Genomic DNA, 11,358 nt, shown 5'->3' with positions numbered 1-11,358 from the left:
AAAGACTATTTTTAAGTTGAGTGTATGTTTTTTTATTAATATGATAGCTTAATTGATTAAATGTAGGTTGTTGTCGAAGAAGTCCAATTGTACAATAAAATTAAACTTTATATTTAATAGTGAAATTTTTATTATATAGTTACAAATTTATTATTATTATTTGTATTAAATAATTAAAGTTAATTAAACCCTTTTTGTAATTTTTTTTTGTAACCTAATGGTTTTATATAGACTAATTATAGTTTATTAGTTATTAAACTATATGCATTTATATTTATTTATTTTCTATTGAAATGACGCAGTGCTCGATGTTAGGGCTTTGTGCCCCTATTAGTTTTTCCTGTCCCCTTGCCTACTCCTTATCTAATTCTTAAGGTATAAGCCATTCATTAATTATTTTACCGCCAAATATCAATACCCTGTATTCCAGTAAGTCAGAGAGTGTTATTCAGGTGAAAGGTATTATATAACATATTAGTTCCCATGCTGGATACTCGGCGGCGGATTCACAGTGTATGTATATTTTTATGACATATTGGTAGGTGGACTGAAAAATGAGCCATTTACCGCGTTCAACATAGAAATATATAAATAGACCGCCTGTAGACATGCTACTGTAAATAATATTAATCATTTCTTAATCACCAATGCGCCACTGACCTTAGGAACTAAGTATTGCTTTTTGGCGGCGGAATACATGATGAAGCTGATACCTACCCAGAGGGCTTGCAGAAAACCCTACCACCAAGTAATTCTTTCTCGAGGGATATTGTATATAACAAAAGGTAACCACTTACAATCATTTGGAATCAATTTGTTCGTTTTCTTATATAATGAAAAAATACAGTTAAAGACATCATTTAAATAATTGAAATCAACTTGTGACGTAATAAATATAGTATGGCAAAATATATCGTTGCCTACGCTATACACATAGTTATGTTAAACACAATGCACGTATCAATACTGCGTCTTAGCTAACCAACTCCAAGAGGCAGTTAATTAATTCTGCTGCCCTTTAATGCAATTACCGAATATTAGGTTAAGTACTCGGCCGGTCCGGCAGGACGCACTTAGCGAAGCAGTCGAGATACAAACTAGTTACTGCAACAACCTCGGGACATACATCCTATCTACTGCCTATACAATTTACTAACAAAGTTACTGTACTATGTTTTAATTTACCGGTAAAAGTCATTGCTTTTGGATCGAAGCGGGCGAAATGCTAATGAAATGAAATGCAATTTGCAAAAAATGTTTATACTTTAATCTCATTGCATAGATAGAAACATAACAGGGATACTTATTAAAAAATATATATATTACTAGCTGTTACCCGCGGCTTCGCTCGCGTAGAACAAATAAATAAATAAATAATAAATAATAAATATTGGACAATATCACATACATCACTCTGATCCCAATGTAAGTAGCTAAAGCACTTGTGTTATGGAAAATCAGAAGTAACGACGGTACCACATACACCCAGACCCAAGACAACATAAAACTAATGAACTTTTTCTACATCGGCTCGGCCGGGAATCGAACCCGGGACCTCAGAGTGGCGTACCCATGAAAACCGGTGTACACACTACCCGACCACGGAGGTCGTCATCGTAGAATATGAATATATTTACAAATGAACTTAAATTATTACGTAAATGTAAGACCTCTTTGTATACCACATTGGTGTGTATTTCAGCCCTTAGAGTAGAATATCCAGAAACGCTTAAATTCGAATCAAGACAATTTTAATCGGTAGCCCAAAAATAAAATTTCATGTTTCTAACTTCAAAATGACGGACTTCCAGACTAAGGGACCATTCATTTATTACGTAAGACTATTTCGCTAGTTTTTGACACCCTCCCCCCATAATATAAGAAAACATAAGACATGGGCGACGCCCCTCCCCCCCTAAATCGTAACCTGTATACGATAAGCCACTCACTACTGCTTGCTAAATTAAAGAACATAGGAATATCTGGACCAGCCCTTAATTTATTTAAATCATATCTTAGCAATAGATCACAAATAGTAAAAATAGGAAAATTTTCAAGTACAAATAAAAGTGTTACCTGCGGAATACCGCAGGGGTCAGTGTTGGGTCCCTTGTTATTTTTAATTTATATTAATAATATTAATAAAATTGGCTTATCGGGACATATCACCTTGTATGCTGACGATACTTGCCTTTGTTGTTTTGGTCGAAATATAAAAGAATTAGTAGAAATTGCTCAACGAGATCTAAATAAATATAAAACCTGGTGCCAGTGCAACTTATTTACTATTAACACCAAAAAAACAACACATGATGTTCAGAGCTAATAACAAGAATATTTCCGACTATCCACCTCTAACTATAAACAACGACATACTCTCTAAATCTGAACAGGAGAAATACTTAGGTTTAATTCTAGACGAGAAATTATCATGGAAACCTCAAATTACCAAAGTTAAAAACAAATTAATATCGCTAATTAGCTCATTACAAAACGCGATTAACGGTGTACAATGCACTTGTTAAATCCAACCTTGACTATCTAATAGAAGTCGGGGGTTGCGCTCCAAAAACTAGTCTTAAGCCTCTCCAAATAGCACAAAACAAAGTTATCAAGGTACTTTTCAATTACCATAGACTGACACACACGCTCATACTATACAAAGAAACATTTTTTTTTAATTTAAAACAGACATAACAAACAACATATGTACATTTATAAAAAAAACTCATCTTCGTCAAATTCATACGGAATTACTACTAACTAATAAAACTTAAACACAGCTTAAGAAATAAACACAAAATACATCTTTATAATCCTAGAACTAAATACGGTAGTAAAAGCGTTCTGTATAACGGGGTAAAATTATGTAATAGTTTGCCGAATAGTACAAAAGCGTGCACAAGTATAACTAATTTTAAAAAGAAACAAAAAAAAATTATAAGCTAAAATATATATTAATAAAATTAGTAAATATCATTCACATATTTAAAACACAAATTTAATGTTGCTGAAATTTTAATTTTTACATTCTTTTTTAATTTTTTTATTTATTATGTTTTTTCTTTTCTTTTTTGTGTCAATGTGAATACTGCCACAGATTCTAACACTAAAACAAACTTTATTTATAAGTTATATGTATTGCTCAATGTAAAGTGAACTGTAAGGTTCTTTATGAGTAATAAAGTTCTTTATCCTGATATGTCAACCCCTACTTTTTCCCTTTAGGCGTAAAATATCAAGAAACGCTGAAATACGTATCTACTCATTTTAATCAGTAGCCCAAAAATAAAGTTTCCTGCTTCTAACTTCAAAAATGACGGCCTCCCGGACTAACTTGTATACAAAATGTCAACCCCTATTTCTCCTTATAGGCGTAAAAGTTTCATGTTTTCAATTAAAAAAATGACGGACTTCCATAAAAACTTTCATCCCTTATTTCACCCCCTCAGAGGTAGAATATCAAGAAACGCTGAAATACGTATCTACTCCTTTTTAATCAGTATCCCAAAAATAAATCTCATGTTTCTAACTTAAAAATTACGGACTTCCATACAAACGTTCAACCCCTATTTCACCCCTTTTGGGGTAGAATTTCCAAAATTCCCTCCTTAGTGGGTGTCATGATATGTTAGTTTATAAGTGTACATCCTAAAATATAAGTTTTATGCCTCTAGTTCTAAAAATGACAATACTTTCAACAACCTACAACCTTTCATTCCCCTTTTCAACCCTTTACAGCACTTTTTTCCAAATAAAAAATAACCTTTGTCCTTTCTCAGGCTCTAGACTATTTGTGTACTAAATTTCATCTTAATCGGTCCAGTGGTTTTGGCGTGAAAGCGAGACAGACAGACAGACTGAGTTACTTTCGCATTTATAATATTAGTATGGATTATATAAATATATGACAATCTTTATTTTTTAAATGTTTTAAGGCGGCAACCGGGCCTATTGATGAAATTTGTTCACCACAGACATTGGCAGTATAAGAAACATGTTAGAGAATAACCCCAGCCTCCAACACGGTGCATTGTCATAGGATGTCATCATTAATTATATCACATCATTACGTATAATTATTATAACCGAAACTATTTATTTTACATTATTATGTATAAAATGATTATTGCAATTAATTTTTTAATGGAGGGATTGAAAAATATATGTTTGAGGATTATTATCAAGCTTGAATTTATTTTGTTATCCTTATGTAGTAAAATTACAAAAATGAATTACTCCTTACATCGCTAATGCGCCTCTTCATATGATTTGAGATGTTATGTTAAATCTGTCTGTTACTACACTTACCCAATCTTTAAACTACAACTTGGATATACAAAGTATTAAAATCCATTGCTAGAACAACTTGGCGTTGTCTATATTACAAAATCTTTTTCTGAACTAGAGCCTCAATATTGCAGTTGAAAATCATAAAAAGCGCGCACTCAAATATTATGTTTCCTCACTTAAATACCAGAGACAAATATTCCGCGATTTTCAATATATGTCATTGTTATTCAAATTTGAACCTAATTTCAAATGTGATAAGGTATGCGCAGAATGCGTGTGTAGAGAGGTTCAATGTATCACTAGGGCAGAACGCCAGTACGGATATGCGCTCGGCTGACCAATGCCACAGTTGTCTAATTGTTTCCGATCTTCTCTACATAACCACTGCGTTGAATTGACGAAATTTGATCACGTGAATAGAGCCCGATAAAAGGTGTTCAAATGCTCCAACGATCTCACTTTGGGAATATTTTTAAATGACGATTTCGATCGATCATTTCGAGTTTTAAAATTTGATTCGAATTGAAAAAAGTGTTTGCAATAAATTAGTGCAGTAAAAGCGTATTAAACAAGGTCGTACTTCAGTAAAATTGTCTAATAAGTAATTGTCACTACATATTGGTATACTATTTCCTTATACTAAAATTTCTTACAGCAAAAAGTTTATATATTTCTTAATATGACTTAATTAAAAACTTCAAACTCAATTAATATTAATATACAAGTTACACAACATCCCCATTGTTTCCACGTTGACTTGGACAGCTAATGCTGAATTGTAATGTAATCGCCCATACCTTAATCTTATTGTACTGTTAAAATTATGTCAATACAAGATATAACAATAACTGTAGTAATATTTTTGATGCCAAATTGTCGTTTATAAGTTATTTGAAAATATTTACAATATTGCTAAACTGTAATCAAAATATTCTCCGCGATATCATTTTCCCATATGAAAAATTGTACAGCACATTAAAATAGATTTTTATAATAAATTCTTGCATACAATCTAACATATTGCTATGAAAGACATAATAATAATATATCTTCAAGCGTGCTTTATTACAAACTGGATTTAATTTATTATGCGTCTAAATGAAATATTTTGAGAGCTATGTACTTGTATTCATATGCAATTCTAAACTCGCCCCATTTTAGTTGTTATTACTTACAACACTTTCTTAGTGGTAGGATTTTGACCAAGCTCGTCGGAGGAGATACCACACTCATCACATATTCTACCGTAATTGCTATGATCAGGTTTGAAGGGTGAGTGAGCCAGTATAATTACATGCACAGAGGATATAACATCTTAGTTCCTAAGGTTGATTGACGATGTAAGGGTTGGTTAATATTTCGTACTGTGGTAAATTGGGCGGTGGTGACCACCAGACATCAGTGAGGTAGCCCATTCATTAAAGAATATTTTTGAATTATTGTTAACTTATTTTATACATCTTTTTTCTGGCTAAGTGTTTTTTTTTTTTCGCCAAGAGGAATTTGGACTACGCAAAGTAAGAGTTTCGTAGCGGGGCAGAACGTTTACCGTAAAAAATTTTAATGAAATTTAGTCTTTTATATTCGTTGAGGATAGTTTTTTATGTACAACATACATTTATTTATGTCACTTCATTAGATCAACTAGTTGTATTCCGATGCGTATGAATTTATTATATTTATATTATATTACATGAACATTCATTTTAATAGCCAAAAATAGTTTCTTATTTCACAATATTTACACCGTATACAATAGTTTTTCTACCTTCACTAACCTTAAATAAAAACCGACGTAAAAGATTGCCTGAATATATGTCTGTCTGAGTTCATATAACCTTACCTCGAATTGACTAAAATCAACTCCAAAAATATATTTGAATGGACGTTGCACAGATTTTATTTTTCTCTTCGTTATTTTTTTTTTTTAATTTATTATTAAGTAAGTATTAAAGATTTTATATAATTAAGCTTAACACCTCTAATGACGTATAGAATGACGTATGTGTATAAACTTACCCCACTATTTGCAAAATAATATTCTCTATATATTGTAACGAGCATAGTAAAGTACATATATTACAATGAAAAATATTAAGATCAGTTAGCAATCGATCACGATACCAAAGAACTTACACCAAAGAAATTGAAAGAAAGCTGAATTGATAAAATACATGGTTTTAGAAATTGATAGGAAAAATCATGTTTCTTTTGGGAAAAGAAAAAAGTGTATACAAAAAGTAGTACCCACAATAAATAATGCGATATCGTAGTATATTTACATTAGGTATTTACATATATACAACGTATATGTACTTTACTACATCTGCTGTCAAGGTATGGGCGTGTTAGACGTAGGGAGGACCATGTTGTGAGGAAGATCTTGAGCATGGACGTGGATGGATATAGAGGAACGGGACGACCAAAGAAACGGTGAAAGGATTGCGTGAAAGACGATATGGCTGGAATGTTACTTGTGAGATGACGTCAGACAGAGAAGTATGGAAGAAAAAAACATGCTGTGCCGACCTCAAATAAAATTGGGATAAGGGCAGAAGGATCATGATGTACTTTAGTATTTTAAAATTAAACATCAATGCTTCTATTTTCATTCGAGTAAACCCACAACTAAAAGAAAATTAATATTGTTTTACTTCGCATATGGAAAATTGAAAATCACTTTGATATGAACTCCATTTAATTGAAACTTAAACGGGTTAAAAGGTTGAAAGGTAAAATGTATTTTAAACTTATCAGTATTTTCCAGGAACAATATATATTTTGTAATGAAAGCTTTTGCTTTAAAATGTTTTAAAGCAAAAGCTCAGGTGGCTGCCCTCCATTAGCATGTCACTATTAAATTAATACGCCGTTTGTTTTTCACAACACTTAAACAGAATCCATTAATTGCATCATAAAGGCCAGTCCTGTGTGCTATATCATCTAATTAAACTATAGAATAAACCTTTTAATTTTGTTCATAATTATTACACCGTAACAATATACATTATCGCTGGTGGTGCCGATATACTTATGGCCCAGTGGCAGGGATCACTTGCATCTTAACCAAAGATTGAGGACTCAAACCCAGGTAAATACCGTTGAGTGTTATTAATGCCCTTTAAACACAAATTGTCTCACATAATAATTACATAATGCAGGACTACTGTTGCTATGAACTCGTAGCCTCTAATTACATGGCTTCTCACTCTTCTATTGGATTTGAATATTGGAATGTGGTATAAAGTAAGGGTTAATGGATTAATATCCCAATTATTTAGTATAATATTATTCGTTTTAAATTTTTATTCATAAATCTAAACAAATTCAATGGTGATATCACAAACTTGTGTTAAAAGTCTATTTATCAGAGCATGGTACATATAGTTGGTCACGGTGGGCGCTTCAGCTGCGCCCGCGCACCGGAAGGGCGCGACAACATCGCCCCCGCGACCCGTGACATGCACACACGCGCTTTGTTACCCATCTGCAACACACGCGATAAAAATCGTTTCCATAATATAAAATATATGACAAAATTCAATATATTAACGGCAATCGTGTATTTAGATATTAAATAAGAATTCAGACGCAAGGCTGTGTTTCTTCTCAATCTATAGTTACTTTAACGTTATAGGATTTTGTTTATACAAATTTCACATCGGAAGCAAATAAAATCGCAATATTGACCACAAGTGTTGCTCTGTGAGTAGTTTCCTACAAGCTCTTAGGATCAGATTGACATGAAAAACCAATTGCTCCACTCAATATTCGACATGCTTCGAAGGTAAGTGATCATTCAATTTGTCGAGAATCGCTTAATTGCCTCTCTTATTTGTATTCTTTTATATATAAACATTTATCTAAAGGAATATTACAACTCCCTTAACGTTCTTTCCATTCGTATCTTATAAATTCCGAAGTAACTTCGAATATTCAAAATAAATTAATGCAATTTATTTTATCGTACCAATTGGTTTCGATTTTTTTTATACTAACACTTCGATTAAAAAGAATTTCACTAATTAAATATATCTCTATGTATAACATAGATGTATAATATACTACAATCCAATTTCCAACCCCACGCCAGTGGATTTTATCAAAATTTTCGTTTACTGATATAAATTCAATATGTTACGAAGAATACTGTACGGGAAAAAAATGGTTTGACCAAAATTGAGTTATAATATGTTTTATTATCTAAAAGTAAGTAAAAGGCATTTCCGTTTAAACTCTGTTATATGATTTGCTATTTTATAAATTATATTTTACAATTTTTAAACTGAATATTTCTTTGAAGTAAAATTGTATTAGCCAAAACCAAAGTCAATGAAGCTGAACTACACTGTACAATTGATTTTCTTTGCAAAATTTTCACCTAATAGATTACAAGTGTGATCACTGTGCCATGCATAATTAAACGCACCCTACTTCCTCAACCGAACCCTCAAATTTGAAGCTATATGTTGTATTAAACAGGCATTCACCTCTTTCAATTGAGTTAAGATATTATTTTTTTGCAAATTGAAGAAAATCGCGAACAGAATCGAAATAACGTTACTCGCATAATAATATTCAGAAATATAAAAATTACATGCTATAAATTACTAATATTTTTATAAACAATTATTAATTATTATGATCTTCGGGATACAAATAAATCGAATTATGCATCATAGCTTTAAGGACTTTTTAAGCCATAGTTACTTCGTCAATTTGACTTCTCGGGCTAGTCGGAGCTGATCAAAGACGCGTCGCCGTTCGTCCGGAAAATTGCCCGAACCCAATGAATATTATTAAACTCTTCAATAGTTCCACGTAGTTTGGTCTTGTTAAGAAAACATTATGCAATATTCTAGTGGAAAAAATGCAGCGGATTTACAGTTTTATATCAATCTTATATTATTTATTTGTTACAAGGTAAAAACATTTTTGATTGCGCAAGACAAATTATTGAGTCAAATTCAAGAAAAATAACTAGTTAAGTTCGTAGATCGTAGAATTCTGAAGAAGTTAATTACACTTCAAACTGGTTATACCTTATAATTTCACTTTATATTACATTTAGTAGATTTTAGCAAGGTTGTTGTGAAAGCGCGAGCGATGGCATGCGCTTAATCCGAACGGTGTAGCGCGCCACGCTCCGCCGGTCATATTTAGAGATATGTGACGATCCAACGAATGCCCAGTGAACCGAGAGAGGATGTGAGTTATTAAGTGGTACACTTTCAGGTGATCTCTCGAGTGAGAGAATCGCGCCTGGTCCCCGTACGACCCGATTCCCACTGATAATCGTGGCTATACAAAACTCGAATACAATAAAATTTAAAGTTAATTTTTCTTTATTTAATTTTTTTATTATATTTTACATTGGGCAGTAACTTTCGTTATTAAAAATTTCTTTAAAATTGAATATTAAATCATTTAGATAAGGATTTCATGTTTTTCAGTTATTTATCTCTTTGTTATAATGTTCTTCTTGTTAATTTAAACTAATTATATATTTCAATATAAAATTTAAATTTTACTGTCTACCGTTAATGTTTATTGAAATTTATAATATGTATGTATAATACTAGGGTTCGAATTATACAGATTTTCTTAAATTTTGAAAAAATTGACGTCATGTATTCGAAAAATAAATTCTAATTTCAAACGTGCCACATCCACGGAAACTATAAGGGAAATAGAGCCGACACCGACATTGGTGTCCCGCGCGGCTCATCCATTCGTAACACCCTCTGATGTTATTCATACCATATCAAACGTTTAGGAAGCATTACACTGATTTATCTGATTAACGTGTTTATGATCATCAGGACCCTGTATGAATGTGAAAAATAATTAAGGTTATATATGTATTCATAACTAATAATTAATTTAAATATTGAATTTATTTTCTTTATTAATAGAAAGAAAATTCAATATTCTGATTGAAGGACTTAAAAGTTATGCTCTTTATTACTACCTTTCACATTTATCTACTTACTACTAAAATAATTACATTGACATTACATAATTGATGATATTTTTAATGTAATTTTATAAAATAATAAAGTACGATTAATTTATAAAATATAAAATGCACGTCTGTTGCAAAATTTATTAACTCGATCATCTCGCATCACAAACAAAAACTACATTAACGATCCTAATTCAATGTTCTAAGTATATTGCTTGATCATATCAGCGGGCGACCTCGTGAAAATTAATTACCAACAACGCAGCACAAAGCTTATGTGGTGTATCAGAGGCTGCAACGGAACCGAGCTCCATTGGCCTCAGTAAATCAATATCCGGTGGGCGCGGTTGTCACAAGCTTTTGCCTCCATTTGAATAAAACTCTAACTATGTCGCACTAACTACAACCTCAAGTCCTAAATAGTTTTCCCATGTTGCAACGATGTAAACTCCGGAACTACAAGTATGGCGTTTTATGTGTAATAAGTTTACCGTTAAAACAATATTTAAGCATCGTTACTTTATAATATAAACATATTTTCCTTGATACATATTATAGTTGTTAATTAAATCATTCCTCTTCAACGTTTGTACAGATTTTATCTTTATTATACTCTTTGCTATTAAAATATATTTAAATCAGGAAGAAGTTATATTCTCATCAATCGTTTCATTAAAAGTTTCCGAACAAGAAGTTTCCGTAATTCATATACTTGATATTGCTTGAATTTCTTTTCAACGCTCAAATTCGTAACATGTAAAAAAAGTAGCTAATAAAACCAATATTAAAAATAACTAATAAAGTTCTTAAGGAGGTTATATAAAGTTCGTGCTTAAATTTTTAACTTTCAATATTAACTTTGTTTTTTTTTTGGAATGAACCAGTAATTTTAAATTTGTTATTACAAAAGTAACCCTAAATATACAATCATTTTAATAAAATGTTTAATTAGCTGAAATCAATATATTTTCTCCCAAAGAAAATTTAACGATGATACTAATTATTATACAGCAAAGATCGCTTCTAAAATGAAACAGAAAATAAAGCAACGCATGTGAGAGGTATAAGGGAAGAGCATATGTCGGTGTAATGAAGATTTG

Source organism: Vanessa tameamea, chromosome 3 (assembly GCF_037043105.1).
Source record: "Vanessa tameamea isolate UH-Manoa-2023 chromosome 3, ilVanTame1 primary haplotype, whole genome shotgun sequence".
Lineage (NCBI taxonomy): Eukaryota > Metazoa > Arthropoda > Insecta > Lepidoptera > Nymphalidae > Vanessa > Vanessa tameamea.
The sequence above is the reverse complement of the archived record's forward strand: the minus strand, read 5'-3'. Positions refer to the sequence as shown.